Source organism: Mandrillus leucophaeus, unplaced genomic scaffold (genome assembly GCF_000951045.1).
Source record: "Mandrillus leucophaeus isolate KB7577 unplaced genomic scaffold, Mleu.le_1.0 Scaffold168, whole genome shotgun sequence".
NCBI lineage: Eukaryota > Metazoa > Chordata > Mammalia > Primates > Cercopithecidae > Mandrillus > Mandrillus leucophaeus.
In genome coordinates this window covers 914,909-933,526 of record NW_012101676.1, presented here as the reverse complement: position 1 = coordinate 933,526, position 18,618 = coordinate 914,909, and positions in this window count along the sequence as shown.

Sequence of the window (18,618 nt, the reverse complement as noted above, 5' to 3'; positions counted from 1 at the left end):
GGGTGCAGGGCAGGGGCTGTACCCCGGGGCCCGGGTGCGCAGAGCGGGGACCCTTTTCCCGTGGCGGGGGGCGCAGGATGGGGGACCCCTAAGAGGTGCGCAGGGGCCCTCTTTCCGGCCCTTGGAGGGGACGGGGTACCAGGGATGTAGGGGGCTCTGCCTCCGGGGCGCAGCCCCTCTGCGCGGGTGCAGGTGTGGGGCGCCTGCCCAGGCCCTCGAGGGGGCCCTTCCTCCCTAGCGCACCCGTGGCGAGCAGTGTGAGGGGCAGGCTGTGAATTAAAGATGCATGAAGGACACATCCTCGGTCTTTCTGGGCACTCCAGCCTTCTCCTAGCCCGCGGGGTGCACAGCCCTCTCCTGTGGCAGCCTGGAGGTTCTTTATTAATTAATGGCCACTTAGAGGGTTGTTTTTATGAATTACCTCCATCCTTTGAAGCCTCCTCCGGGGAAGCGGAGCGGGCCTTCCTCGGGACAGTGCACCAGGAGAGACCCCATTGCCTCCCCGCTTTTCAGTCAAGACTAGAAAGCCCAGGGTCAGTACAGGGAGTGGTGCAAGGGCCGGTGGGGTGGAAACGTGGGAAGCTATTTAGGGACCTGGCTTTACAGGTTCAAACCTGTCATGCATCGGACAAAAGATGTGTGACTTGCTTATTCTACGAAATTGTTTGGTAATTAAATGTCCCCACCTAAACCATATGCCACTTGTTTGGTCATATTCTCCCATGAAACAAGATGTCTGTTAAAGGTCGTGGAAGTTGAGCCAAGACCTATAAAAGTCCACCTTCCAAAATATTTTATTTGAGGAGAACGAGGTTCTTAGAGAATTTGCCCGAGTCAAGTTTTAAAAACTCTGGGGAAGTCCTGGAAATGGCCTTGAACCTGGAGGGTGGAGAGACACAGAAATCTCTAGGCCTTTTTTTTTTTTTTTTTGATGAAGTCTGGCTCTGTTGCCCAGGCTGGAGTGTGGTGGTGTGATCTCAGCTCATTGCAACCTCTGCCTCCCTGGTTCAAGTGATTCTCCTGCCTCAGCTTTCCCAGTAGCTGGGATGACAGGTACCCACCACCACGCCTGGCAAGGTTTTGTATTTTTGGTAGAGCTGGGTTTCTCCATGTTGGCCAGGCTGGTCTCGAACTCCTGACCTCAGGTGATCCACTTTCCTCAGCCTCCCAAAGTGCTGGGATTACAGGCCTGAGCCACTGCACTGAGCATCTCTAGGCTTTTTTTGTTAGACATCCATCCTCATACTGCCCAGATGTGCCCTGTGCAGTGCATCTTGGGTGTTCTCTCCTGCCCCACACAATTTAACCGCGGTGGACTTCCCAGTCTCCTCTCCATTCCTCTCCCAAACAGATGCTCCAGCCAGGATCAGCTGTTTGCACAGTAAAATAATTTTTCTAAGCACATTGTAAACTTCTTTGGGGATTATAAACAGTTTAAGCTTCTGCTGCTGCTGCTGCTGCTGCTGCTGCTTCTGCTTCTGCTTCTTCTTCTTCTTCTTCTTCTTCTTCTTCTTCTTCTTCTTCTTCTTCTTCTTCTTTTGCATTTCTACAATACTAAGTACTTTGCTCATAGTATGTGCTGCTCCATGAGTGTTTGAATATTGCTTGGCAAAGCTGAACTAGCATAGCAGATAGTCCTGGAAATAGCTTTTGTTTTTTCTAAAGCATGCCCTGTTCTCAATCCTGCACCTGGTTCCATGCAGTACTGTGTCTGAGCATTGACATTCTGGACCAGTGGAAATTGTTCTAGGACTGGTGCAGGATAGAAGTTTCAAACCAAAGTTGTTGCAGATAATGTGTTGCATTTGCTCAGGTGTCTAAAATAAACCATCTCATCACTGTGTAAAATATCTCTTTTTCTGTTCAGATTACCTATATTAGTCTGCATGGCCTTAACACTGAACACTGACCTTCAGTTTTTGCCACTCATCAGATAGTCTTGTTGCAGCAGAAATTAAATGTGGACTGTATAAAACTTAAGGACTTGATGGGATGCTCATTTGAAAACTGAAAATTAGTTGTCTTAGTCCATTTGTGTTGCTATAACAGAATACCATAGACTGATAATTGATAAAGAAAAGAAATTTATTTTTCACAGTTCTAGAGGCTGGGAAGTCTGATATCGAGATGCTGGCATCCAGCTGGGGTTTTCTTGCTGTGTCTTCCCATGGCGGAGGTGGAAGGGCAAAAGAATGAGAGGGATAGGAAAGAAAAGAGAGGTGGGAGTGGAGAGAGAGTAGGGGGGTCAAACTCATTGTTTTTCAGGAACTGACTCCCAAGATAACTAACCCACTCTAGAGATCACAGCATTAATCCATTCATGAGGCAAAGCCATCATACCTCATCACCTCTTAAAAGTCCCCCCCATCTTTCAACACTGTTGCATTGGGGATTAAGTTTTCAACACATTAACTTTAGGGGACACATTCCAGCCATAGCATTCTGTCCTAGCCCCCAAAATTCATGCCTTTCTCACATGTGAAATACATTCATTTCATCCCAATAGTCCCCAAAAGCTTAACTCTTCCAGTACCAACTGAAAAGTTCAAAATCCAGAGTGCCATCTAAATCAGATGAAGCTGAGACTCCAGGGCAGGCATGACTGTCCTGAGGCAGACTCACTTCTAGCTGTGCACCTGTGAAATCAAAACAGACTATCTACTCCCAAAAGACAACGGTGGGGCAGGCATAGGAGAGGCATTTTCATTCCAAAAGGGAGAGATAGGCAAGAAGAAAGGGGCAACTGGTTCCAGCTACATCTAGAACCCAACATGCATGTGTTAGGCTGTTTTTGCATTGCCACAAAGAAATACCTGAGGCTGGGTAATTTATAAAGAAAAGACAGGCCAGTGTGGTGGCTCACGCCTATAATCCCGCACATTGGGAGGCCGAGGCAGGAGGATTGCTTGAGTTCAGGAGTTCAAGACCAGCCTGGGCAACATAGTGAGACCTCAACTCTACTAAATATATATATATATGCTGGGTGTGGTTGTGTGTGCCTGTAGTCCCAGCTACTCAGGAGGCTGAAGCAGGAGGATTGCTTGAGTCTGTGAGCTATGATCTCGCCACTGTGCTCCAGCCTGAGCAACATGGTGAGACTGGTCTCAGAAAAAGAAAAGAAAATAAATTTAATTCAGTCATGGTTCTGCAGACAGATGCATGGCGCTAGCATCTACTTCTGGTGAAGGCCTCAGCAAGTTTCCAGTTATGGGGAAGGCCAAGGGAGATTGTCCCTTCCCCCAATTTATTCATGCGTTCAATCATTCATTGATATCAGTATGAACTCATGGATATTTATTTTAGACTTTGGATTATTATTCTTTATTTTATTCTTTCATCTGGCTCCTGTTTCCCTTTTGATGCACACCCATCTTGTGTGTGTGTGTGTGTGTGTGTGTGTAGCATTTTCTTTCTGGCACTCTAAGATGCTCTAGACCACTTGGTACACTGTGCTCCAGCCCTAGCATCAGCCATTTCTCCAAGGCATCGCGGTGCACTGTTTGTGATGTGCGCTGGCTCACTCACTGTCTGCCTTCCCACTCGACCAAAGACTCTTTACAGCAGGAACCATGGCTGGCTGCATGGTCCAGCGCTTTGTGCCCCTGTGCAAGCACTAGTGCCATGCTTGATGCATTCTGGGGGCTCAGAAAGTGTTTGTTGAATGAATGAATACATTTGAGAAGTAACTGTTGAATGGACTAATTCCAACTATTCAGAGAAGGGTCTGGTAGGTGAAAATACAAAGAGTAGTTCCCAGAAAACTTATAATCAGTCAGATGCCTTGTACTTCAGAGAGGGAAGCTGTAGGGTAAGGATGGGACCTTGTGCTGACCCTCCAGACAGTTGGGCTCTAACTGAGAGGTGTGACACCTGCTGTTAAAGGGACAGGGGCTGTTAAATATGAAGGTGTCCCCGATCCAGTCAGTGGCCACAGGCATTCTCAGTGAGGTACAGAGTGCAGAGGTACAGACCAGACGGTCCTTATCTCCACATCCCAGAAACAATATTGTGGTCATCAAAGCCACAACAGTCTGGATCCAAAGCCACAGTGCCAACGTGACGATTTTTTCTGGGAGACGCCTCTGGCCGGGGATGTGCTTGGTGGGAAGGCCCACTTGGGTGCCCAGTCTCCTCTCACATGGCTTCTGCCAAGCGTAGAATTAGATCAGAAAAAGTGGGTGCTTTACAGGGTTATTTCTCTGTCCAGTGTCTGGTCTACCATCCAGAGCCAGGCTTACTGCCCAAAACAGCGCTAGACTCCTGGCCTTCGACTCACTGCTCTCTGACAGCACACAGAGCGCAGCCCTTGTTTGCCTTCACCTCCCACACCCGTGTCGGCGTACGCCTACTTAAGGTGTGACTTTTTCCCATTGATAGAAATATCTGGCCTGTTTTTCTTATTTTGCTTTGTTTTTGAATGAACTTCAGTATTTCCAGGGTTTCCTTAGTAACACGTCAGTAATTTCTGAGATGAAGATATTTCGGCAGCACTCATTTTTGGGGGGCATTTCCATGACCTTAAATCCACATCCTGGGGTGACTTGCTATAATCCTGTTAGTTCTGGGCACAGAAGCGTGTATTATATAATAATGTCACACAGAAAATTGTTTCACAGTACGAGACATATGAAGGCCGAATGCTGTTCTGCAGGGAATCAGGAGAGAGCTCAGTGAGAGTGAAGATCTGGGAGAAGCTTCAGAGCCTGAGCAGAGAGGAGATGGTGGCTGGAGGTTCGGGGGGCCGGCATGTGGCCACTGGCAGGAGTGTGGTGAGGAGATGAGCGGGCCTGGCTGCATGGGAGGCTTGTGCGGGGGAACAGGGGGACATGACAAGGCCAAAGTCGGGGGAGGGTTGTCACCCCCAGGACCATCTCCTCACACTCAAACCTGCCTGTGCTCCTGAGTTCCAGAGGAATCGAGTCAGTCCACAGTGGCTAGGAGGAAGGGTGAGTTGTCTAAGAAGGACCTGGGTGGGAGAGAAGGTAGAGCTCCAAAGCTGAGCCTTGCAGGAGGGCAGCTGGGGAGAGCCAGCCATGGTGGGAGGCAGGAGGAATTAAGGGGGAGGAGGCCAGCCAGAGAGGGGCCAGCATGGCTGTGTGCTGACCGCTGACAGGTGGAGACGATTTCCAGAAGGATGGTGTGTTACTCGGGGCACTGCAGAGGAGAAGAACCCAGAGGATGTGTGTGTGTGTGTGTGTGTGTGTGTGTGTATGTATGTGAAAATACACACACACGCACACGCACACAGAGCTTGATTTTAAGGAACTGGCTCTCTCCACGTGGGGCTGGCGAGTCCGAAGTCTGCGGGGCTGGCTGGAGGCCCGGGTGAGAAGTGAGGGTTCCTCCTGAAGTCGGAAGGCAGTGTTGGGGGGACTTCTTCTTCCTCGGGGGTCCTCAGGCTTCTTGCTTCTGACTCTCCCCCATTGGATGAGGCCCACCCCCAAGGCGGAGGGGCATCTGCTTTGCTCAAGTCTAGCGATTTATGTTAATCTCACCTAAAAGTACCTTCCCGGACACATCTAGACTGTTGCTTGGCCAAACTTCTGGGCTCCACAGACCAGCCCAGCTGCAACCACAGGTGAGTTCGTTCTTCCTCCCAGCAGAGGCTTCGGAGTCCTGCTACGCTGAAAGTTCTAGGGCCACCACGGCCCACAGGGCTCCTCCTTCCAGGGGCCGACGGTTGAGCAGGGCAGCCAGTAAGCCAGAAGGTGCAGGCCCATAGGGAGGGCTGCCGAGAGGGCGCCAGGGCAGCAGGTGCCAAGACAGGTCGAGAACAGGAGAGCAAAGGAAGCTTGTTCAGACCCTCTGTGTATGTGTGAGGCCGACGAAAAGGAACCACCACAGATGGTAACAGTTATGATACCTGCTATAGGTGATTTCACAAGTCATCTTAATTTGTTATGTTTTTCCCACAGGGACTGTGTAATACATTTATTGTAAGAAACAAGATTTTAAAATAAACTAGAAGAGACAAGGGATATTTAAGAGTATCATTTTCTTATCCTTTGTTTAAAAATAATGAAGACTGTATTGTAAATGTAATGGGAATTGCTCTTTGAAAATGAAGTGATCACTTGCTGATAAGCATCCCATTCATGCACTACGAATGCAGCCTTTACAGCCGTAAGCTTCTGACATGGTTTTTTTTTGTTGTTGTTGTTGTTGTTGTTTACTTTTGTTCCCGGACCAGTTTCCAAAATACAAGTCTTAAGGTATGGGAGTCTTAGCCCAGGCATATTACCAAAGACAGTTATCTGGCCGGGTTTGAGCTGAACACAGCCATTGCGATTTTGTTGGGGGCCTGAGGTAAGAATTAAGGCATTCAGCGTAGAATATTGGGATGCACCATGAGTCCACTGGCATTACTTGCGTCAGTAAATGAAAAAGGTGGTTTAAGTTTATGCCTGACTTTCCTGTTAGTTTCCGGGTGACCTTTGTGGTAACTTTTTTCCTACCCTCTCTTGACGATAATGAAGCATGTTCGGTTGTCCAGGTCCCAGTCCTTCCCAGCGAAAAGCGCTTTAGCACAGCCTTTCCACAGTCCACAGAGGCTCCTTTGGGGGAAGCAGTCCTTGGCTTTGGGGTCCCTAACTCCACTTGCAGCAAGTCTGAAACCACACTTTCAGCTGATTCTGGGTGTTGTTCCCATGTGCTGGTGGGATTAAAGGAAATCTAAGGGGCTAGAAAGGAAGGCCCTGCCCTGGGGAGACAGCAGGGAGGAGCTAACGACTGCAGAGTCCCCCTCCCCACCTTAAATGCTACCTTAAAATCTCCCACAACAGAAATGCCTTCCCTCTCCGGGCTTCCTAGCAGAACTCAGCCATCCTCCAAGGATGGGATTATAATCGTGTTTACTGTTTATCAATAAATGGTATGGGTTAGGCATTAGCTCTACCTTCCAGCAGTCCTACAAGAGGGGTCAGATTGTCCCTGTTTTACAAGGGGGCCATTGTGACTTCAAGAGGCCTCCCGGTTAGCAGGTGCCAGAGCCTGGTCAGGCCGTGTTTAGCACAATTCCCAACTCTATGGCCTTTCTCTGCCTGGCACCACCTTTGACTCCTGTCTCCTGGAAGCCGATTCACTCAGCCTGCACACCTCTGCTCTCCTCCCATCTCGTGGGATATTTCAGTCAATGCTGCCTCGGCTCCTGCTCCTCAGTTCCTGGCTGTGGCACAGCTGTCAGCTGCTTAGCCAAGATTCTGCGTGCTTTCTGGACGGTGCCAGGTTTGGAGGACTTACCTCCAGCCATGGCCCAGCTCTTGTTAATGACAGATCCCGAGACAAGTCAGCTTGGTGCCTTAAATTCTCGCCAAGCAAAGTTCCCGGAAGCACCTGCAGCCCAGCAGATGCTCCCTGAAGCTCGCCTCTCGCTTTCCTTCCCTTTCTTCTTTGCTGTTCTGTCCTCTATTCCTTCTCCCCAGTGTCCTCCTTGGTCCATGTTGGAGTCTTATACCAGACCTTGTCTCTGAAAGACCGGCTGCAGTCTCTGGAATGCAGTAGTCTCCATCTTCACCCCTCTCTATTCCTATATGACATTTCCCACTCAATGAAAAGCCTTCAGCTGCTGACAGTCTCATTTGTGTCACGTTTCCTAGCCGTTGCCCTTCCTCTCTTGTCTTGCCAGGTTGTAATTTGATGGTGTCACTGCAGTGCGAGTTTGGGTCTCACCTCAGTGTGGATGGTGTCGTGTGGAGGCTGGGTGGCTCCTTTGTTCCTGGGATCCCCATTGTGTCACTCAGCGCCCGGGCTCCTTGGTGACATCTTGCTGGACGGCTTCAGCCTCCTGCACACGCCCAGGTGTGCCCAGGTTGTCTGTACTTGAAGACATCCCAGGGAGATGTCACAATGTCCCCAGCTGAACCTTCGGCTGAACCTAGCATTGTAGAGGGTTCAGCCAAGGAGAACAGTCCGGGCCTTGGGGCCCAAAGCTGCCCCCTGGGTCTCTTTTGCCTTCACCTATTGAAACATGTTCAGAACAGCTCTTTACTCCTGTGGGTTCTTTAGAGTTGGCTGACTTTAAACAGCATATCTATCAGTCTGAAGATTTAGGTTTTGGGAGCAAAGGCGACTCACTGGAGACGGGAGAGTCTTTTCAATAAATGGTGCTGGAACGACTGAATATCCAAATACACACATACACAAAAGAATCTAGACACAGAATTTACACCTTTAACAAAAATTAACTTGAAATGGATCACAGACCTAAATGTAAAATGCAAAACTTCAAACCTTCTAGAAGATAACAGATGAGATAATCTAGGTGACACTGGGTTTGGGGGTGACTTTTTAGATACAACACTGAAAGCACGATCCATGAAAGAAGAAATCAGTAAGTTGGACTTCATTCACTTCATTCACAGTAAAACCTGCTGCTCCGTGAAAGTCACAGAGCACTAAGGAAATCAGAAGACAAGTCACGGACTGGGAGAAAATAGCTGTAAAGCATGTATTTGATAAACGACTGGTATTCAAACTACACAAAGGACTCTTAAAGCTCAACAATAAGAAAACCAACAACCCAATTAAAAAACAGGCCCAAGCCTTAATAGACACCTCATCCGGAAGATAGACAGATGGTAAATAAACATGTGAAAACATGCTTCACATCATATGTCATCAGAGAAATGCACATTAAAACATACATGAGATACCACCTCTATTAGAATGGCCAAAACCCAAAACACTGAAAATATCAAATGGTAAGGATGTGGATCAATGGAAACTCTCATTCATTGCTGGTAGGAACGCAAAATTGTACAGCTACTGTGGAAGACCATTTAGCAGTTTCTTGCAAAGTTAAACATAGTTACCGTAAGATCCATCAATCAAATTTCTTGGTATTTACCCAAATGAGTTGAAAATGCTTTCACACAAAAACACAGTGTTTATAGCAGCTTTATTCAAGTAAAACTTGGAAGCAAGCAACATGTCCTTCAGAAGGTGGCAGATAAACCAACTATGGTACACCCAGACAATGGAATATTACTCAGCAACAAAAAGAAGTTAACTCTCAAATCATAAGATATAGAGAAGCCTTAATGCACATTGACACATAAAAGAGACCAATCCTAAAAGGCTACAAACTGTGTGATTCCAACTAGAAGACACTCTGGAAAAGGCAAAACTGTGGTTGCAGTAAGATCATCAGTGGATTCTGGGGCTAGGGGAGGAGGGAGGGATGCACAGGTGGAGTGCAGAGGACGTTTAGGGCAGGAAAACTCTTCGGCATGATATTAAATTGTGCACACATGTCTTTAGACATTTGTCCAGACTCAGAATGTACAGCATCACGAATGAATCTCAGTGTGGGCAGTGGGCTTTAGTGAATAATGATGCATCAATATTGGTTCATCAGTTTTGTCAAGGGCCCCACATTACTGCAGGTTTTTAGCAGGTTGGGAACTTTTTTTTGGGGGAAGGTATATGGAAACCCTTTTCTGCTCAATTTTTCTGTAAACCTAAAACTGCTCTAAAAAATAAAGTCCATTAATTTTTAAAAAGCCCTTTGGTTCTTTAGCTTAATGTCTTGCTTTAATTCATATAAGAGTATTGTATACCTAATAGCCTTTACGTACAATAAAACATTACAAAACAATAAACACTTAAACATTTTTTTCTCTTAATAATTTCTCTATTATTTCCTGTATTACTTTTCTTTTTAATTCATTCAACAAATACTTGCGCAATCACCATGATCCAGGCGTCACACAGTGCCTTGTACATACGAATGAATGAGTGAAAGAATGAATGAATGAACGAATGAATTGAATGAATGAACGGGTGGGTGAGTGAGTGAGTGAGGCTGGCCCTGCAGGGAAACATTAAACTATAGCCCATTTGCCTTTCAGCACATGATGATTTTACCTCCCTCTTTCTCCTCTGCTCTCCCTCCTCTCACCCCTATCTTTATGCCGAAGGCTGCTCCAGCCTCCACAGACAGGGTTACTCATTTAGAGTTTCCATGTTGCAGCTGATTAAAAGGTTTAGGGGCTTCACATTTTAGTGAGTCAACCAAGACCAGGAAGCAAGCAGACCCTGAGGCGGCTCATTTAGAAAGCTCCGTCAGCTTTCGTGCCTCACATTTGCAGGATGGGTTTTTCAAAGCATTTATTTTTACGAGCAGCCAAGTAGAGTTGGACACAGTCATTCATCTACTCAACAGTTAGACCCTCATTCAAGAAAAGAGCTGACAGCCAAGCCAGGTTATCTGCAGAATCTGACCTAACTTCAGCCTCTAATTCTGTAGACTGGACCTGTCTGGGCCCAATTGTGAGACTCTGACCCAATGCCCAAGCCACATTTTATCTTCTGAGGCTCCTGTATCAGAGCTCTATAGCTAAAATAATCCAGGGAGACGGAGTCCACTGTCTTAACTGTGGAAACAAGATTGTGTCCCACTACTTCTCTTTAGAATCTTTACCTAGAGACTTGGTTCAGCTTTCCGTGATAACAAGAGACTTGCATAACCTCTTATTGCAGAACCTGGAACGATCAACATCTGTCTTCAAGCTGACGACGTGCTGTCCTAGCTAGTGTCAGAAAAGCAGCTGAGCCTCCATCCTTCCATATTTAACCCCTTTGTATTTCAGTGGCACCAAACTGTGCTAGCCTTTCCAACAGGTCCTTGCTAACCCAGAAGCCATTGCTTGCCCACTTGAACAGGGCAAATAAAATCCCATGACAGATGAATAGTGAAGAATTTGATTTGGTTTGTTTCTTTTGTGCTAGTTTCCCACTAGAGCTAGGAAATAGAAAAGCAGAAACTTTTATTATTATTTCTAATGCTCAATTTTGTTACACAGCGAGGGAAGGAGAGAGGGGAGAGGAAAAGTGTGGTGCTGAGTTCAGGTGTAAGAAGAGTTGTTGAGTGCTGTCTGCAGTGCTGGTTCCTTCTGAGTCCCCTGTTTCAGGTTAGGGCATAGACAGCCTCCCTGTCTCTGGCTGAACCTCATCATCCTCAGCAGTCCATCCTCCCCTGTCCTCCATCAGCCACCATGTCCATTCTTTCTTCTGGTTTCTCCTGTGTCTCTCTTCTTTACCTGTTCAGTGACTTAATCCAGGCCCTTGTCACCTTTTTTGTTCATTTAATTCACTCAACAGTCATTTGTTGAGTGTCTACAAGTGCATGAAGCCCTGGAGATCCGTGGGCCTGTCAGGCCTCACCCTGCTGGCAGGGCCGTGGGAGCCGGAGGAACGTTAAACCGGTGACCTCAAGTTGGAGGAGGATTTCAGAGGGAGGGTCAGGGTGCCCTGAATGTGGATGAAAGGCGAGTGCACCAGCCTGGGGGCACACAGAAGGTTTACCTGAGGCTGTGACATTTAAGTTGAAACCAAACAGAAGGGCCACGGTGGCAAAGGGGTCCTTAGTCAGAGGGATTTGCAGACCTGACTCTGGCTCTTGTCTCTCTGCTCCCCCTCGCTGCTGAGCTGTGCTTCTGAAACAGCCGGGAGCGCCTCTCCGCACTCCTCACTTTCCACAGTGCTGGTTTGTTGTCCACAGAACAAGCCGTTTTCCTCTGAGCGGCTCCTCCCGCCGCAGCTCACCTCCTGCACTCCTTCACGGGAACCTCCCGCACTGCTCCAGGAGCACCCCCTGCAGCTCAGTGTCCCGTGCCTCGGTGTCCTTCCCTGCATTTGGTTTTTGCTTTCTCCATCTTGAAAAGTCATTCTTGTTCTTCAGAGCTCAGCTTAGAGGTTGTTTTACTGGGTTCCCATTAGTAATAGTAATTTTTCCCTTGGCTATTCTGAAGTTTGTCACACATATCAATCATTTAGTGTCCAGACCATTCCACCATACGTTATATTGGAGGTTTATTTGTATGTCTTTAGCGTAAATGACCCTTGAGGATGGAAACAACATCATTGCATCTTCCAGGATCAGCACTAACACCGACACTAGCATCAGCACCAGCAGCAGCACCAACACTAGCACCAGTACCAGCACCTAGCATCAGCATCAGCACTAGCACTTAGCATCAGCACCCAAACTAGCATCAGCATTTAGCACTCAGTACTAACACCAGCACCTAGCATCCAGCATCAGCACCATTACCCAGCACCCAGCATTAGCACCAGCACCCAGCATTCAGTACCCAGTATTGGCACCAGCACCTAGGGCCCAACATTAGTACTGCCACCCTGCACTGGCACTGAACACTAGCACCAGCATCTAGCCTCCAGTAAAATATCTTGTATGATGCAGGGTTTCAGTGAATGTTTGTTAAATTGAATTAACACTCACTTTTGTAATTCAATTAATGACTCCGAAGCAGATTTTTCCCATACTAAGAAATCATCATTGCAAAGTTACAACTCTATGGGTATGAGATTGCTGTAAATGTTTTTGCATGTCATTAAAAAGTAATACCCTATAATTGCTAACACCTAAGTGTGTGTAATTTAATATGGTGTAAGGAGTGACAGTGAGATATTTCCTAAACTTGTGCTGAGTGAACGAGGTTAAGCCCTACAGAGCTACTGCACATGGAATTAAGAAGATGGAGTTGAAAAGTGAACCCACAAAACTCCATTCTGTAAGCAAAAATAACACTAAGGCAAAGAATCATTTGTACTGAGCCCAGTTCTCCACTGCGGCTGTGATGGACTGGCCCTCACCCAGCCCCACTGCAGAAGGATGTGGGTGGTTGGTCTCCAGGCCTAGTCTCAGGAGGTGCATTTCCCATGTTACTCACTAATGAAAGGAGGAGGTGTTATTAATGTTGGCTTACTGTTAATTGCTCAGTGCCCCACAGTTTAGGAAGAGTTTTTACATGATTTCACTTGAAAACAATTCTCAGTAGATGAGGTAGGTATTGTTTTCATTTTACAGAACAAGAAGCCACAGGTTCAGGATGGTTCATTTATTTCTTCATTTAACAACTATTTATTGGCCGTGGCTGTTCCAGACGCACAAGGTGAGGAAGTCGCCCTGGTGGGCGAGCAGGCAGTGACAGGTGCCTAAGCCCCCATGTGGCTGTGGTGGAGTGTGGTGGATGCTAAACGTGGGGGCTGGCAGGAGTGCCTGCCTCCTGCCTCGGAGCTGTTGGGGTGAGTGTCCGGGATGCATGTTACACCTTGCCTCTTCACTCAGATTGAAAGTTGGTCTTCAAATGAAGAGGCCAACTCTAGGCCTCTTAAGATTCTTGGGAACTCATAGCGCCCGTTGGATCTTCAGCACGATCCCATGGAGGTATTTGAGTTGAACTTTTCACCTTCTGCCCCTTGGGGCCCAGCTACCTGGTGAAACTACTTGAGATCTTTGTTACTTGTGTTTGGTCTGTGTTTTCTGGACAATGACTTTTTAGTTTTTAAATGGGTGGACTACTTAGAAACCGCCAAGAGCTGTTGTTACTTGTGAGTTCCTTCAAATATAAGCTGGATAATTAAACGCTGTGATATAAGACGTTTTCCCCTACAGTACTCACCAGTGTGTCCTCAGAGCCAAATCAGCCCTCAGGTTCCCACTGGCAGTCTCGGCCTCGCAGCAGAGTGCAGGGCAGCAGCCAGGCCAGCACCATGCCTTTCTCCTGGGGTGTCTGCAGGTCTGCCAGCCCCATCAGGGGCTGGACTCCACATGAGGTGAGTGGCTCAGGTACAAAGAGACGACATCATTGGCAGGTGTGGGGGCTACCCAGAAGCCCTGCTCCCCACAAGAGTCATTGATGCAGCTTCCAGCATCCCCACGTGGGGCGTGCCTGGCGTGCCCATGGAAATGGCTTCCCAGTGGTGTTCAGTCCAGGGGCAGGTTATCATTCAGGCTGTTTCTACCATTGGGATGTTGCTTGGTGACATAATTACACATTCCATCTTTGTCTGTTTCCAGGAGAACAGAGTCCAGAAGTTAACTGCAAGGCAAATTATCAAGCAGAAGGGGAAAGATTTTGTTCGTACTTTGCCCATATCCCCATCAAGACCTGGATAATAACATCAACCTTTTCTTCACGGGGGCATACAAAGGTCATTGAAATGTTTGACAGGAAAATCATTTCCTTTAGGATAATGTTCTGATTTTACCACCTAGCATTGGCTTAAGTTAGAGTGAGGAGGTGTCGTCCACATCCCCGGCCTTGCGAGTTGGCCCTGTTTTCTTCAGGATGATGTGGGCCTGGTGACACAGAGATGATGTGTCATGATGCAGAGTGATATGCTGTGATTTCACCCAGAGAGCTGTCAGTCATTCCCGAGCAACCTGCCAGTCCTGCAAGCCTGTGTGGCAAGAGCGCACAGGGAGCTCTGCAGAGTCAGCAGGGAATACATATTGGCTGACCAGTGCAGGATGGCATGGCTGGGTCAGATGGGCACACCCAGCATATGGCCCCTGGTTCTGAGCTGCCTGGCAAAGGGTGCCACTCGCCTGTTTCCACTCAAGATGAACACCAGGCAGGGGCCGCAAATCCTGGTCAGGTCCACCGTAGCAACATCTGAATATAACCCAAGTCTCTGTAAGGAGCAGTGGGATGGAAACCTGTGGCTTCTTAGGCAGTTCCCTGAAGCGTCATGCATACTGACAATCACAAATCACGCATGGCAGTTCTAGTGCGTTCTTTCCAGTAGGACTGAGATGGAGTCCTCAGGCGGAAGTGGTCGATAGACTGGATCAGTGGATCTGGCCATGATGTCAGGCACCTAAGGTCCTGCCTGAGGCCCCATGGAGCTGCCTTCTCCACTTCCCATCCCTTGCAAGCCTGCGTCCACCCGTTTGCTTCTTGGGAGGATGCGTTGCCCATCTCCAGACTGTGGCTCCTTGTGTCCCACGACCAACCATCACCTTCACTTCAGGTAAGTGAGAGAGAAGTGACAGAGAAGAGGAGGCCTTGACTGTGGGGCAGTCCGGGGACTGTGGAGCCAGAATCAGCAACAGCCGTTAGTTCTGTAGGGCAGCCTTTTCTGGGACTTCCAGGAGCACAGAGCTTGGTTTCCGGTTACCACATTCTTCCTAAGCAGAGTCCAGAAATGGTTGCACCATCCCCCAGGAGGTGTCTCATCAGAGGAGAGAATCAAGGGAGAGGCAGCGACACCCGGGCATCCTAGCTTTGTGCAGGAGACAACAGCCACGCTGCGTTTTCATTGCAGTCCCCCCTCAGTTGCCTTCCACGGGTTCTGTGCAGTGGGGACACCACAGCACTGCGCTTGTCTTTCTGGCAACATTCTGACATCCTCCCTGTTAACCACTGTATTCTGGTCCTCAGAACAGACACTTTTTTAGATTTATCATTTCACGTTAGTTAGTAGCAGTGTTAGAATCAAGGTCATTCCTAATATTTTTGTTTACTAATTGTGTCGAGTTTACTTCCAAGGCCTTTGTCTCTACTCAGAACTTTTTTTTTTTTTTTTTTTTTTTTTTTTTTAAGACAGGGTCTTGCTCTATCATCCAGGCTGGAGTGCGGTGGTGTGATCTCGGCTCCCTGCAGCCTCGACCTCCGGGCTCAGGTGATCCTCCCACCTCAGCCTCCTGAGTAGCTGGAACTGCAGGCACGTACTACCACGCCTGGCTAATTTTTAATTTTTTTTCATAGAGGCAGGGTCTTGCTATGTTGCCCAGCCTAGTCTCAAACTCCTGGCCTCCAGTGATCCTCCTTCCTTGGCCTCCCACAGTGCTGGGATTCCAGGCGTGGGCCACCCCTCCTGGCCTCCGTCCTTCACGTCCATCCTTCTGCCTTTGTGGCTTTGCTCTCGTCAGGGACTCTTAGCCTGCGCTCCATTAGGACCGGATCTCACTCAGGCTGCGACCCACCCGTCTAAGAAACGATGACAGAAAAGCTCAAGGTGCTGCTCCTTTGAGCTGTTTAAGTTGATTGTCTCGTAACATTTTCAGGTGTTCTGAAAGCTGCTGAAGGAGCTCTCTTGAAGCAGAGAACTCTGTTGCGTATTCCCGGTTCCTAAGACTGATCCAGGCAGCCGCGGTGGTGTGGGCGCGTGCGTGGAGGGGCTGTGGTGTGTCCTTTCTCTTTTTTTTTTTCTTTTTTTCTTTTTCTTTTTTGAGATGGAGTCTCGCTCTGTGGCCCAGGCTGGAGTGAGCGGCGCCATCTTGGTTCACTGCAAGCTCCGCCTCCCGGGTTCCCGCCATTCTCCTGCCTCAGCCTCCCGAGTAGCTGCGACCACAGGCGCCGCCACCACTTCCGGCTAATTTTTTGTATTTTTAGTAGAGACGGGGTTTCACCGTGTTAGCCAGGATGGTCTCGATCTCCTGACCTCGTGATCCGCCCGCCTCGGCCTCCCAAAGTGCTGGGATTACAGGCTTGAGCCACCGCGCCCGGCCATGTGTCATTTTTTCAAGCATCTTCCTTTCTTGTGTGCACACTTACAACTATACATTTTGAACTCTAAGTATTGTTGTAGTTGCATCCCAACAACTTTGCTCTTGTATTATTGCTATTATTAGGTTAAAAATACTAAAAATATTTAAATTAAAAATATTAATGTTAATTAAAAATATTTAATGTTTTAAATTTTAAAAAGTTAAAAATCGATTAAATTGTTTGCTTATCTGGCAATGTGTTCTTTGACTCGTGATTTAAGTGTTTACTTAATTTACATATATTTAGGGTTTTTTGACAAATCTTATTGATTTTTAACTTATTGATTTAATCCCATTTTGGTCAGAGAAGATACTCTGTAAGACTTTACTCTTTCAAAATGTATTGAGGTGTGTTTTAAGGCCCAACATACAGTCGACCTTGGTGAACAGTTCAGGAGCTCTCGAAAATAATGTGTATTTCACAGTTGTTGGATGGATGTTGTGTTCTGTGAATGTCAACTAGGTCCAGTTGGTGAATGGCGCCGTTCAGATTTTCTACTTCCTCATTGATTTTTTTTTTTCTAGTTGCTCTGTCAGTTAATCAGAGGGGGTCTGCCTATTACTTACTAGACATGGCTACGTCTATTTTTCTCTTTAGTTCTTGTTTTTTTTTTTTTTTGGACGGAGTTTCACTCTGTTGCCCAGGCTGGAGTGCAGTGGCTCGATCTCAGCTCATTGCAACCTCCACCTCCCAGGTTCAAGAGATTCTTGTGCCTCAGCCTCCTGAGTAACTAGGATTACAGGTGTGCACTACCATGCCCGGCAATTTATTTTTTAAAAAATTTTTGATAGAAACAGGATTTCATCATGTTGGCCAGATTGGTTGATCCACCTGCCTCAGCCTCCCAAAGTGTTGGGATTACAGGCATAAAGCACCGCACCTCACCTGTTTTTCTCTTTAGTTCTGTTAGTTTTTGCTTCATGCATTTTCAAGCTTTATTATTAGGTACACACACATATAATTGCCATGTATTTGTGATGCATTGGCCTTTTGATCATTATAAAATATATTTCTTTATCTCTGATAGACTTCTTATCTTGATGTCTATGTGATCTTAGAGTAAGATAGTCACTCCAGCTTTTATATAATTAGTATTTGCATGAAATATCTTTCTCCATCCTTTTACTTTCAATCTGTTTACATCTCTTTTCTTAAACTAAATCTTTTGTAAATAGAATATACTTTGGTCTGGCTTCTTTTTTTCCCCCCTTCTCTCTAATTTTTGCCTTTAGTTAAAGCTTTTAGTCCACTTGCATTTAGTGAAATTATTGATATGATTGGATTTAATTTTGCCATTTTGCGATTTGCTTTCTATTTCTTTTCCCTCTCTCTTTTTTCCCTCTCTGTTCCTCCTTTCTTTATTTCTTTGGAGTCCATTGACTATTTTCTACTATTCCAATGTAACTATTCATTCTGTTGGCTTTTTTGTTATATAGTTTTCCATCATATTTTAACAGCTTGCTCTGGGGAAGTGGCTCTCACGCTTTATGTGCATCAGAATCATCTGGAGGGCCTATTAAAACACAGACTGTCGGGCCCTACCCCCAGAGCTTCTGATTCAGGACGTCTGAGGTGGGGCCCTTAAATGTGCATTTCCAACAAGTTCTCGATGCTGCTGCTGCTGGCGGTCAGGGGAACACCCTTCGAGAACCACCACTCAGGAACCAAATCTGCATCTTTACCTTTTGTTTTTCTTTTTTTTTTTTTTGAGATGGAGTCTTGTACTGTCTCGCAGACTGGAGTGCATGGTGCAATCTCAGCTTACTGCAACCTCCACCTCCTGGGTTCAAGCAATTCTCCTGCCTCAGCTTCCCAAGTAGTTGGAATTATGGGCGCCTGTCACCACATCCAGCTAATTTTTTATATTTTTAGTAGACACGGGGTTTCACCACGTTGGCCAGGCTGGTCTCCAACTCCTGGCCTCAGGTGATCCGCCTGACTCAGCCTTCCAAAGTGCTGGGATTACAGACGTGAGCCACCATGCCCGGCCTGCATCTTTGACTTCTTACAGTTAATTTGTCCTACCTTATATGAAATACAACATATAGTTTCATTTACTTCTCACCTGATCATTGGTGCTATTGCTGTCATATATATTACATCTGTATATTTTAGAAACCCACAACATATTGTTTGACTTTTTGCACTAAATTGTCATATGCCTTTTAGTGAAATTAAGAGAAAAAAGAAAAAATATAGTTTTTTTTTAACTTAACCACACTTTCCCATGTCCTGTGATGTTCATTCTCTCTGGAGATTGACTCTGTATCTGGTGGTGTTTCCCTTTAGCCTGAAGAAGTCCCCTTAGCCTTTCTATTTT